This window comes from Mustela lutreola, chromosome 8 (genome assembly GCF_030435805.1).
Source record: "Mustela lutreola isolate mMusLut2 chromosome 8, mMusLut2.pri, whole genome shotgun sequence".
Lineage (NCBI taxonomy): Eukaryota > Metazoa > Chordata > Mammalia > Carnivora > Mustelidae > Mustela > Mustela lutreola.
This window is the reverse complement of record NC_081297.1, coordinates 60,288,498-60,301,901: the sequence shown is the minus strand read 5'-3', so window position 1 is coordinate 60,301,901 and position 13,404 is coordinate 60,288,498. Positions and strand designations below refer to the sequence as shown.

The following is a 13,404-nucleotide window of genomic DNA, read 5'->3' as shown; positions in this document are numbered from 1 at the left end:
AGCAGACACCTGGAGACTTGAGGATGCGTCATGGCAGAGAGTGAAGGGAAAGGGGCAGGGAAAGTTTCTGTTTTCCTCTCTCAGATTTAACGTCAATTGTGTAGAAAGCAGGAAGAATGGGCAAATCTGACAGCTCTGAAATATGTGGATTAAACAATTTTATGTGAAATTTATATAATCATTCAAGTAACTCTGAGATCTAGATACTGTTATGCACCCCATTTTACAGGAGGAAATAACAACACGGAGATAGTATGTAGCTTGCGTAAAGTCACATTGGCAAACCCAGAATTTGAAAGCTCTGTCTGGCACCTGAGCCTATTTTCTTAACTCTGAAGTTAACCATGAACTGTTATTACCCTTATGCTTTCTACCTCATTTATTAGGTGATATTGAGTAGGAGATGCTCAAACCTTAGAAGTCATTATTTTTCTACCTCATTCTCTTTTTATCAACCATCCTGGTCAATATTCAGGTTACATTACCTGCCATTCTAAAAATAGTCTCTTCTTTACTCTCCCTAATAATTCTGCCCTTGGTAAAGCCATCATAACCTCTTACTTGGACAATCACACACATTACCATCTTCTCTTTGTGAACATTTATCTTCCACAAAGCTACCAGTATGGTTTTTGTAAAATGCCAATTTGAACACAGCACTATCTTCCTAAAAATCTCCAACACCTAGCCTCTGTCTACAGAATTAAGATCAGTTGCCTTGGCTTGACATAGAGGTTTGAATGATTTCCATGTTTCCTTTTAAAAAGCTAATCCTTCACTCATTGTCTTGTGCATAACAAACATCATGAAGTTCACCATATAGTTATTTCTCCCTTTGTATAGAAGCCTATTTATTTCATGTTGCTTAATGCTCTTTATTTATTTATTTTAAAAGATTTTTATTTATTGCTTTGACAAAGATCACAACTAGGCAGTGAGGCAGGCAGAGAGAGAGGAAGGGAAGCCGGCTCCCTGCTGAGCAGAGAGCCCAACTCAGGGCTCAACCCCAGGATTCTGGGACCATGACCGGAGCCAAAGGCAGAGGTCCCAGCCCACTGAGCCACCCAGGTGCGGTCAATGCTATTTGTTTTTAAAAATGTGCTTTGGACAAGTTCCCTGATCATTAGGACCTGTCCCCTTCAGAGGTTGCGCTCTTTCTGTGTTTATAAATGTCTTTTGCAGTGGACTTCCATATGGTATTTTAATTCTCTAGTTAGCTATTTCCTCTTATTTCATGGTGAGCTAAGTACTGAAATTATTTATATGTAGGGAATGTTATAGGGCAAGTAGTACACCAAAATTCAATAATTATCAATGTGATGAATTAATTCTCAATAAGCCATATATAACAAAAAATGAATTACATTTATTTTTTGTTCATTTTCATTACAGTTTTCTTGTGAAGAGAGAGGATTTGCAAGAATTCATCTAAGCCAGAGAAAACATTAAAGAAGTGTGTCAATCATTCAGCTTCTGGATAATTGAGCAACTAATGTGTGACCCTTAGGATTTTGTCTGCTCTAGAGCATATGTTTCTCTCATCCAGTACTCAAAAAGATTTCTTGGATCAATCTTATATTTTGTTCTGTCTTATTATATCAGATTTTGTTATATCACCAATTATATAACTTATATAACATTTGTTCCTAATTCAAGATAAACAATATATCTCAACATCATCCTCTGAGTGCCAGTAGCAAACTTGGAATATATTTTCCCTAAAATCAAATTACGTGGCAATCATGATCTTTACCCAAATGAAGATGAAGTACAGAGAAAGCCATTTCACTCTAAAATCAACAGGAAAAATCCACCCAAATGTGCTCTTCAGCTTTAAGTACATGGGATTCAAAGGAATAAACTTTCTAAAATATTTCAAAATTGTGAGTGCTTTATGTGCATCAATGCCTTACAAAATTGTTATAATATTCAGGCCTTTCAGTTATATCATTGTTAAGATAGAATTAAATAAAAATATTTTTTTCCCCAGAATCTTTCTCAGAGCTTCTTTGACATCTTTGTTTCTCAGAGAGTAATCAAAGGATTCAACATGGGAGTGACTAAGGTGTAACATAAGGAAGCCACTTTACTCAGCTCAGGAAATCTGTCAGGGATGAAATACATAAAAATGATGGCACCATATAGTACACTCACGACTCCTAGGTGAGAGCTGCAAGTAGAGAAGGCTTTCTTACGTCTCAGTGGATCTTATCTTTAGAACCGTGGACACAATATACATATAGGACACAATAATGACAATTATGGTAGGCAAAATAATAATGCTGCATAAGAAAAAGGAAACTATCTTATGAAGGTAGAGATCAGAACAAGAAATCCTTTGAAGTGGACGGTAATCACAGTAGAAGTGTTCAATAGCTCAGGAAGCACAAAAGGACAAAGTGAATGTCACACTGGTCAAAAGAATCGAGCTGATGCAGCCACAAAAATAGGAACCAGCTACCAACTGAATGCAGAGATGAGTTGACTTATGGACAGAGTAGAGGAGTGGGTTGCAGATGGCAATGAAGCGGTCATAAGCCATGGCTGCCAGGAGAAATCCCTCAGCAACAATGAACAAGGCAAAGAGGAAGAGCTGGGTCACACAGCCAGCAAAGGAGATGGACTTGCTCTCAGACCAGAAGTTGATCATAGCTTTGGGTGCAATAACAGAAGAATAGAAGAGATCAATGAAGGAGAGGTTGCCTAGGAAGAAATACATTGGTGTGTTCAGCCGGGGATCAGTCATAATAATGGTCATCATCCCCACATTCCCTAGAAGGATCATGGTATACACAAGCAGAAAGAGCAGGAAGAGGAGAATGTGGAGTTCTGGGCCGACTCTGAAGCCTACAAGAATGAAGTCAGTCACTTCTGAGTGATTGCTTGTTCCCCTGTCTCCCATGGCAGAAACCTGCTGAGAGGTACAAGGTAAAATGAACAAATGAAATCTGGGCTTTGTTTATAGTGACATAAATATTTTCTCTAGTGTAGAATAAATTATTTACATCTTAATTAAATATTGCATATAAAATAATTTTAATATCATGAAGAATCAGGAATTTGGATTAGCTAATACTAGTTCTATGAGGTGGTTATTCTATGAAGCAGTGAAAGATGTTATTGGGTTACTGTATTTACATCATAATTTGGGGGACTCTTGGTGGCTCAGTTAGTTAAATGTGTCTTTGGCTCAGGTCATCATCTCAGGGTCCTAGGAGACCCTCACTGGTCTCTGCTCAGTGGAGATCTTGCCTTTCCTATTTCCTCTGCTCTTCCCTCCAAAAATAAAGAAATAAAATCTTAAAAAAAATAAAAATAACAGCAATGTCAACAATAGCTGAACTGTGTAAAGAGTGGAGATGCCCTTCAACAGATGAATGGTTAAACATGTGGTCCATATACATAATGGAATATTCCTCAGCCAGAAGAAAGGATGAATACCTAGCTTTTGCATCAACATGGATGGGACTGGAGAAGATTATGCTAAGTGAAATAAGCAGAGAAAGTAAATTATCATATGGTTTCACTTCTTTGTGGAACATAAGGAATAGCACGAAGGACATTAGGAGCAGGAAGTGAAAAATGAAGGGGGGGGGGAATTAGAAGGGGAGATGAATCATGAGAGACTTGACTTGGAGAAACAATTTGAAGGTTTTAAAGGGGAAGTGGGTGGGGGAATGGGCTCGTCCAGTGCTGGGTATTAACAAAGGCATATACTGCATGGAGGACTGGGTGTTACACACAGACAATGAATCTTGGAACACTACATCAAAACCAATGATGTACTGTGTGGTGACAGAAAGTAATAAAAAAAGTTAAAAAATAGAAAAAGTAAAAAAAGAAAAAATAAAATAAAATAAAAAGAAAAAATAAAGAAATGAGGGGCACCTGGGTGACTCAGTCGTTAAGCGTCTGCCTTCGGCTCAGGTCATGATCCCAGGGTTCTGGGATGGAGCCCCGCATCAGGCTCCCTGCTCAGCAGGAACTTGCTTCTCCCTTTCCCACTCCCTCTGCTTGTGTTCCCTCTCTTGCGGTGTCTTTTTCTATAAAATAAATAAATAAAATCTTTATAAAAAATAAAAAATAATCAAAAATTAAAAAACCAAAATTTGGCTGAATATATACCAAGTTGTAACATATTATTTTGTCTAATTTTAGTCACATTTTGAATATCTATTCTCAATATATTAAAGTTAAATAATCATCTTTACTTCAAATAAGAGTATTACATAGACCTAAAATATGAGCAATACATTTAATGAGTATGATAGTGCTGTAACCATTATGATTGCCTCTCTGTGTTTGAATCATTAAACAACAGTAACAAATATATAAGAAAATATTTTTACCTTTTTTGCCTCCATCTATTTAGTTTCCATTATCACACTGCCATTTTTGACAATAGAATAAAAAATGAGACGTTATTCTTAGGTTAAAATTAATAACATCAAAAATATCACTAAGCCTATATCACAGTTTCTAAAGCTCCTTCCAAATATTTTTCATTTACTCAGTCATTGCTATTCCTCCCAAATAAATTAACTGTTATTGCTCCATTAGATATCTATATCTATATCTGTATCTATAGATATATCTACAGATATATATATATATATATATATATATATATATATATATATCCATTAGTAGTTATGTAGTTTAATATATTCCATATTTGGAATAGCCTTTTTCTTTGAAGCAGAGATAGAAGCTGATGAATATTCCAATCCTTACATGACAATGAATGACTTTTTCTCAAAGCTGCATCAGTTTGAGGACTTTCACTCTTTAGTCAAGGCAAGTAAACTTAAGGAATATATATATATATATATATATATATATATATATAGAGAGAGAGAGAGAGAGAGAGGGAGAGTTCCTTTCTTGAATTCTATTATGCCTTACGTATCTTAAAGTAAGGATAATGGGATAACCATGGATATTTAAGGACCATAACAACCTTGGGTCTCCAGAGTCCATGATTACTTGGTAGAGTAGCAGCAGTGATTGTGATGGTCTTACTCATTTTACTTCTGACACTTTTCTTCAGGATTTTGTAATATTGAGGTTTTGCTCATCCACTGTGATGGATTCCACTGGGAGAGGAGTAATTATAAAGGCAATTATGGAGACATAAGTGCAAGCTCAAGGGCTGTTGTCCATGAGGACTGCAGTAAGTTCAGATATAAGCAAATAATCTAATAATGGTCCAAATACAAGGGACCTTCCTTCTCTGGTTTTGCCTATCCTTTGGGAAATTTATCTGGACTTTATTTTCTGTATTGATAAGGAAAAACTTCTTGATAATTATCATAGCATACATAAGCATCATATCATATCACATACATACATATCATAGCATACATAGCATACATTATCATAGCATACATAGCATACATACAGCTTTAAATGCTTGTGCTACACGAGATAAGTTTTAGATGAATGAATATACTAAATCATGTAATAAATTATGTTTGTTAGGCTTTGAAAAAAGATAGAAGTTAACTTCAAATTATGAGTTACCTGTATTCCTGATATAGACATATTTCATGATGTGCAAATGCCCTTTAAGTCGCAAAGTCAGCTGATTTTTTTAAATTATATTTATTTGTTTGACAGATTACAAGTAGGCAGAGAGGCAGGCAGAGAGAGAGAGAGGAGGAAGCAGGCTCCCTGCTGAGCAGGGAGCCCCATGCGGGGCTCGATCCCAGGCCCCCGGGACCATGGCCTGAGCAGAAGGTAGAGGCTTTAACCCACTGAGCCACCCAGATGCCCCACAAAGTCAGTTAATTTTTGCTAATTCTATGCTTTCTTATGTTTACATTCTAAGTAGAAAATAAAAGGGAAGAAATTATAATATTCAAAAATCATTTTAAAAATCCTTAAGAATATTTATGAAAGATCATGATCTGTATTTAAAAATTCTCAATAACTATGTGTGACTAAAAGACTACAGTAAAACGAGAAACACATTACATTAATGAAATTAATATTATAAGGATGCCATTTCCCCTAAATATATTCATAACTTAATTTTAATTCTATTCTTAGAAAATCCATTTTTTTTCATTTATTTATTTTCAGCATAACAGTATCATTATTTTTTCACCACACCCAGTGCTCCATGCAATCCGTGCCCTCTATAATACCCACCACCTGGTACCCATTTTTAATTAAAAATTATTCCTAGAATTAAACGGATTTTTAAAATTTGTAGATAGCAGAGTATATGAAACCAAAGCCTTTCCTTATTGTAATGCAGTATTAGTAAAAGATTGGTAAGTATAGGAAGAGTATACAGTTTAAGTATTTTAAACAGGAAAATACCAATCAGGGTGAATTGATGGCTATCTTATATGGAAAGGCTGGAGGAACTTCTAAGTGACACTCTTACAATGACCCTTAGAGCAATATAGTAAAATTCAGAAAGGCTACCAGTGGATACAATTTAAAAAATGGAGCATCTTAATTGTGGTCTAAGGATCAGACACCTGGAAGCAAAGAGATGTCACTCCTTCCTCAACCATCAACATAGCTTCTCTGTGAGGTTGGGAAATCAACGATACTCTGGCAAATAGCTCATATGTTTGCACAACCTTCCTAAGGTGACATTTCCCTGGTAGAAAATATCAAAAAGAATAGAAAATTGATGTCCAACTCACTGTGCCCTTTAAAATTCCGAGTTTGTGTGGATCATATTGGTAGAGCAAAATTTGTGCCAAGAATACTAGTGGCAGGAAACATTTGATCTTCCAACAACTCCAATTTAGAAAGTACATGCAATAGCATTTGGTTATCCAATCTCCAAAATGTGCCAGAATCCAATATATTTTTTTCTTACCCTTAAACTTCCCACAATGGCATTAGCAATAAAAATATTCTAGTGCTTGAAATGCACAAGAACACTTATAATCATTCACCATAGATGGGGCAGAAAGAAACCCTCAACAGATTCAAAGATTAAAATCATTCAGTATATGTTCTTTGATAATTGTTAGCTTAATAGAGGAAACAGTAACAACTAAATAATGGATTGAGAAACTCTATGAGCATGGACATTAAAATTACTTCCCAAAACTCAATGGATCAAAAGGAAATAAAATTAAATGTTGACTTTGTTTCAAGTAGAGAGAGTCAATCATCATATGGTTTCACTTATTTGTGGAGCATAACAAATAACATGGAGGACATGGGGAGATGGAGAGGAGAAGGGAGTTGAGGGAGATTGGAAGGGGAGGTGAACCATGAGAGACTATGGACTCTGAAAAACAATCTGAGGGTTTTGAAAGGGCGGGGGGTGGGAGGTCGGGGGAACAAGGTGGTGGTTATTAGGGAGGGCACGTATTGCATGGAGCACTGGGTGTGGTGCAAAAACAATGAATACTGTTACGGTGAAAAGAAATAAAAAAAAGAAAGAAAAAAATGTTGACTTTAAGCTAAAAAATTATATCTAAACTTTTGCAGTATAGAAAAATAAGAACTTAGAGGGATATATACAAAGCATTGTAGGTAAATATGATAAACAGGTAAAACAGAAACATTGATATTGATCTTCTATTTTAATATTGAAATAGAAAAGAGCAAGTCAAAACAAAAAAATGAAAGAAAGTAAATGTTATACATAAAAATTCATGAAAAAGGACAAATTTGGATAAGATATTCACATGACTTACCTTTTTTATCTATTGGCCATTCTTGTATTTTTTATTAAGTTCTTAATTTTAATTCCAGCACAGTTAATGTACAGTGTTATATTGGTTTCAGGTGTACAATATAGTGATTCCTCAATTATTGTATACCTTACTCAATGTTTATCATAATTACTATATTCTTTAATCTCTATCATTTATTTCCCCCATCCTCCTATCCACCTCCCCTCTGGTAAACATCAGTTTGTTCTCTATAGTTAAGAGTCTGTTTCTTGGTTTCTCTCTCCCTTTTTGTTTTGCTTATTAGTATTGTTTTCTAAATTCCATGTATGAGTGAAATCATAGTGTATTTGTCTTTCTCTGACTGACTTCACTTGGAATTAGGCTCTCTAGCTCCATCCATGTCATTGAAAATGGCAAGATTTCATTCTTTTTGAAGTGGTTGAGTAATATTCTATTGTGTATATAGACCATGTCTTCTTTATCCATTCATCTATTGATGGGCACTTGGACTACTCTCTCATAATTTGGCTATTGTAAATAATGTGCAATAAACTTGGGGGTGCATGTATCCCTTTGAACCAGTGTTTTGTATTTTTGGTTAAATAGCTAGTTGTGCAATTACTGGGTTATAGGGTAGTTCTATTTTTAACTTTCTGAGGAATCTCCATACTGTTTTCCACATAGCACCAGTTTGCATTCCTACCAACAGTACATGGGGGGTCCTTTTTCTCCACATCCTCATCAACACTTGGTTTTTGTTTTTGATTTTAGCCATTCTGACAGGTATGAGGTGATCACATAGCTTACCATTGATTCTTGGAAAGACCATAAGATGTACAAAACTCTGGCAAATGTTACAATGGAAAAACAGCAAAATTAAATGACAAGCATCAGGAATGAAAAAAGGATGGCAGTACAGATACTCCTGACATTTAAAAAATATATATAGCTGAATCTTGAACAATATGGGTTTGAACGGCATGGGTCCACTTCAATGCAATTTTTTTTTGTTCAATAAATACAGGATGATGCTGTAAGTGCCTCTTCCTTATGATTTTCTTAATAATGTTTTCTTTTCCCCAGCTTATTTTAGTGCAAAAGCAGCATATAATACATATAACAGACAAATGTTAACAAACTATGTTACCAGTAAGGCTTCTGGTCAACAGCAAGTTTTTAGTAGTAGTTACAATTTTACAGAATCAAGAATTTTATGCAGATTTAAACTATATGGGAATTCTATGTTCCTAACCTGTGCCCAGGGGTTCAGCTGTATAATGATTTTTTTAACAAAAAATAGATGATTTTTTAAAATAAAAATATTTTAAATAGGGGCGCCTGGGTGTGTCAGTGGGCTAAACCTCTGCCTTTGGCTCAGGTCATGATCTCAGGGTCCTAGGATCAAGCCCCACATCGGGCTTTCTGCTCAGGTGGGAGCCTGTTTCCCCCTCTCTCTCTTCCTGCCTCTCTGCCTACTTGTGATCTCTCTCTCTCTGTCAAATAAATAAATTGTAAAAATCTAAAAAAAATATTTTAAATAGATAAAGATAATGTATAAAGGAGAAATATAATTTTAAAATATCATCTATAGAAATTAAGTTTTAATAATAATCTTCCAATGAAGAAGGATTCTTTTCTAATTCACTTCACTAATGTTTACTATCAGACATCAATGAAGAAACAAGATTGGGGAACCTAAATGACTCAGTTGCTTTAGCATCTAACTCTTGATTTCCACTCAGGTCATGATCTCAGGTTTATAGATTGAACCTCACATAGGGCTCTGTGCTCAGCAGGGAGTTTGTTTGAGATTCTCTTTCACTCTCTTTCCTTCCCCCACCCATGAGCATGCTCTCTCTCTTTCTAAAATAGATTAACAAATCTTAAGAAAAGATCATTCATATATATATATATATATATATATATATTCTTATATATATCATAAAGTCAATATTTCCTAGCTGTATTTATGAGTCTGTTATTAGCCTCATATAGGAATTAAAACAAAAATTATAGTTAAATCTGTCCAATAAGTTTAACTTCAAAAGTTTTAAAGTTTAGAAGCTGGATATGACATGGATTTCTTGACAAATTTAAGAAAACAGTATCAACACACTTTACAGGATACAAATTATAAAGGCATCAATCACATTTTACTTTTGCATTTAAATAAAATTAGATTTTTTCCAGAAGTTGAAGTCTGCTTTTATTTTTAAAGATCTCAAAAAAGACAGTTAACTCCTTAGTAACTTACTTGCTGTTGTAAAAGCTCTTTTTGGTAGAAAGTTCATATTATCTTAAAAAGAACTTGTATCTTTCTTTTTAGATTAATTAATTTTACTGTTTTGAAGCAAAATATTATTATAAAAATGAATATAAAATGATAAATGAAACTTAAGGAAGTGTCTTTTTCTTAATATGAAGAGTTAGACTTTAGTACTTTGAAATCACAAATGACATCTTGCAAACCATCTGTATGACAAGATAGAAAGACATAAGGACGTATCAGACTTTGTTGTATTGAAATTCACAGTAAACTTTAATATAAAATATTTCACCTTGAGTTCAAATTCCAGTTTGAACCCTATCCAGTTGTGTTACCTTAACCAGTTGTGTTACCTTAGGCACGTCAAATCCCTCTCATCTTGAATTTTCTCATGTGTGTAAACTTAATGGGACTTAACTTGAAAGTATTATGTCAACTATAAGGTTTTTTTTTTTTAATATAAAGTATTATATGTGATGGTAGAGAAATAGTGGAAACTTTATCTGTTGACTTTCCTTTGTACTTTATTTTATTTATTTATTTATTTATTTATTTTTTATTTTCAGCATAACAGTATTCATTATTTTTGCACCACATCCACTGCTCCATGCAATCCATGCCCTCTATAATACCCACCACCTGGTACCCCGACATCCCACCCCCCGCCCCTTCAAAACCCTCAGATTGTTTTTCAGAGTCCATAGTCTCTCATGGTTCACCTCCCCTTCCAATTACACTTTAAAGCAGAAATTTGCCATGGGTGACGAGGGCAGAGACAACCACTTAGAAGTGACTAACTTCATCCTTGTAGGCATCAGGTCCGTCCAGAGCTCCACAGTCTCCTCTTCCTACTATTCCTGATTGTTTATGGGATGGTCCTCTGGGGAACCTTAGCATGATTGGCATCATTGTGACTGATCCCTGGCTGAACACACCAATGTATTTATTCCTAGGCAATCTCTCCATCATTGACCTCTCCTACTCCACGGTTATTGTACCCAAAGCCATGGTCAACATCCTGTCTCAAAAAAAGTCCATATCTTTTGCAGGTTGTGTGGGTCAGCTATTTCTTTATGCACTCCTTATGGTCTCAGAGGCTTTTGTCCTGGCAGCCATGGCCTATGACCACTTCATCACCATGTGCAACCCACTCCTCTACACTGTTTTGTATCCAGTTGGTGGCTGGTTGCTATCTCTGTGGCTGTCAGTTCCATCCTTCAAATCGGTGTAACCTTCTCAATGTCTTTCTGTGCTTCCTGAGTCATTGATCACTTCTACTGTGATTCCAACTCAATTGAGAAGATCTCCTGTTCCAATATCTTTATGAATAAGAATGGTGTCATTTAGTCTGGCTGTGCTCATTTTTTTTGCTCACAGTAGTCATTATTGTGGTATCTTATATGCATATTGTGTCTGCAGTCTTAAAAATCCACTCCAGGGAAGGGAGGAAGAAAGCCTTCTCTACTTGCAGCTCCCACCTAGGGGTTGTAAGTTTGCTCTATGGGACTGTCTCCTTTGTCTACCTCACACCTCCAAGTAACCCTGAACTTTGTAAAGTGACTTCAGTATGTTACATTTTGTTCACACCTATGCTGAACCCCTGAATCTACTCTCTAAGAAACAAGGATATTAAAGATGCCATGAAAAAAGTCCTATGGAAGAAAAAAGTTGTACTTTAAATCTGCTTCCACATGTTCTGTTCTTGTACCAGCTGATTTTATCTTCTTGATCTTTTAGACTCAGGCATTTTAAAGCTCAGGTTTATTTAAAAAAGAAAACCCCACCCCTTCAAAGAAAAATGCTCCTTAATAGTTTATTCTACAGCATTAATAACATCCTGTAAAGAAAGCTCCAAATAACATATTCACTTTTTCGCAAGGCAATGTTAAACCTGAAAATTCTGGACACCATGAAAATCTGCTGCATTTTTATAAAGGGTTATGTATTTCTCACTCTGCAGGCAATAATACGTTTTGCAAATGGGGAATTATAAAATTTTATAGTTTTTCTTCCTTTTGTAAGTAAAATAGAGATGCAGAAAATACCTAGCATAATTGGGTCGCCTGGGTGGTTCAGTGGTTAAAGCCTCTGCATTTGGCTCAGATAATGATCTCAGGGTTCTGGGTTAGAGTCCTGCATCGGGCTCTTTGCTCAGCGGGGAGCCTGCCTCCTCCTCCTGTCTCTCTGTGCCTGCCTCTCTGCCTACTTGTGATCTTTCTGTCAAATAAATTAAAAAAATATCTTTTTAAAAAAAAAAGAAAATACCTAGCATAATTATTAACTTAGAAACTGTGTAACCCAATTGTTTGTATGCAAATGATAGTATAAATGTTAGTGGTGTACTTTGTTTCCCATGTCAGGCAAAAGATAAGGGAACATGTGGATATACACAACACCCAGGATCAGCTTCATGCTCAGGAAGGAATACTACACCTCTTTCTCGTGGTCTTGGGTACACTACAAGTTCAGAGAAACTTCTCTAGTAACAAACTATAGAAATGATCCCTGAAAGTATAGTCTTCAGAACATGTGGATATAATGAGGAGAAAAGGGAAAGGTAGAATAACCAGTGATCTTTGTTTAATTAATAGGCCAAAAAAGAAATGTGAAAATTGCATTGATTTTATAAGATATTTTATTCAAATTTCTTTGAATGACAGAGTCATGCCTACTTTGCTGTCATACCATGAAAATAATTTAGGATATTTACAATATTTTACAACACATGCTCTCTATGTTTTGGATGACACAAATTATTTGTAGTGAATATGCAGTTAGTGAAGGCACCATATTAAAATGAAGAGAGCTTGAGAATCTCAGTGAAAAATATCACAAGGCCTTACAATAACCTTCATGAATAGTCAGATTATATATATGTGCAAGCATGTGTTATATTTATGTGTGTATGAGTGTGTTTATTAGTTTGGTTAAGGAGTAATAAAATTGTTATTATGCTAAGCATAAAATACCAATTGAGATAAGAGAGGTTAATGCAGCAGCAACCCACAGATTTGACAGGTATCAAGGGAAGCCAAGTTCTAGAGAAAGTTATAACAAATCACTGTTTTTACAAGGGCTCTAAGTGCAAAAATGAAACAGGGCTTCAGTGAAACAGTTAATGCTTAAGTCCAAACAAAATCAAATGTGGAAAAAGCTAAATCTAAGAAATAAGGTACAATGATCAGTTTTGTCGATGTACTTGGCATTGTGAAAACCCCAAACATGGGTATCTGACTAAGCCTTCTTTTTTTCAGTTTTTGTTTATATAGCAAAGCTTTCTTTGATGAATGCACAAGGCATTCATTTTGTGGGTTAATGTTTATTAGGGTTCAAGATTTGATTAATGATTATTTAAGAGATAAAGAGATCAGCAAAATGATTTTTTTAAAAAAGTAAGGTTATGTTTATCCCCTCCTCCCTAAACCTGTGGATCTACCATTATAGTTGATACTCAGAGGTAGCCATTTAATTATACTTGAGAAAAAC

The 13,404-nt window shown here is 35.2% G+C and overlaps 3 pseudogenes; 1 reads left to right on the top strand and 2 right to left on the bottom strand.

Moving 5' to 3' along the window:
• Positions 1-1,942: 1,942 nt before the first annotated feature.
• LOC131837904 (olfactory receptor 9K2-like) lies at positions 1,943-2,953 on the bottom strand (annotated as a pseudogene).
• A 7,721-nt stretch (positions 2,954-10,674) lies between these two features.
• LOC131837903 (olfactory receptor 9K2-like) lies at positions 10,675-11,597 on the top strand (annotated as a pseudogene).
• A 662-nt stretch (positions 11,598-12,259) lies between these two features.
• On the bottom strand, positions 12,260-12,439 carry LOC131839930 (small nucleolar RNA U3; annotated as a pseudogene).
• Positions 12,440-13,404: the final 965 nt, after the last annotated feature.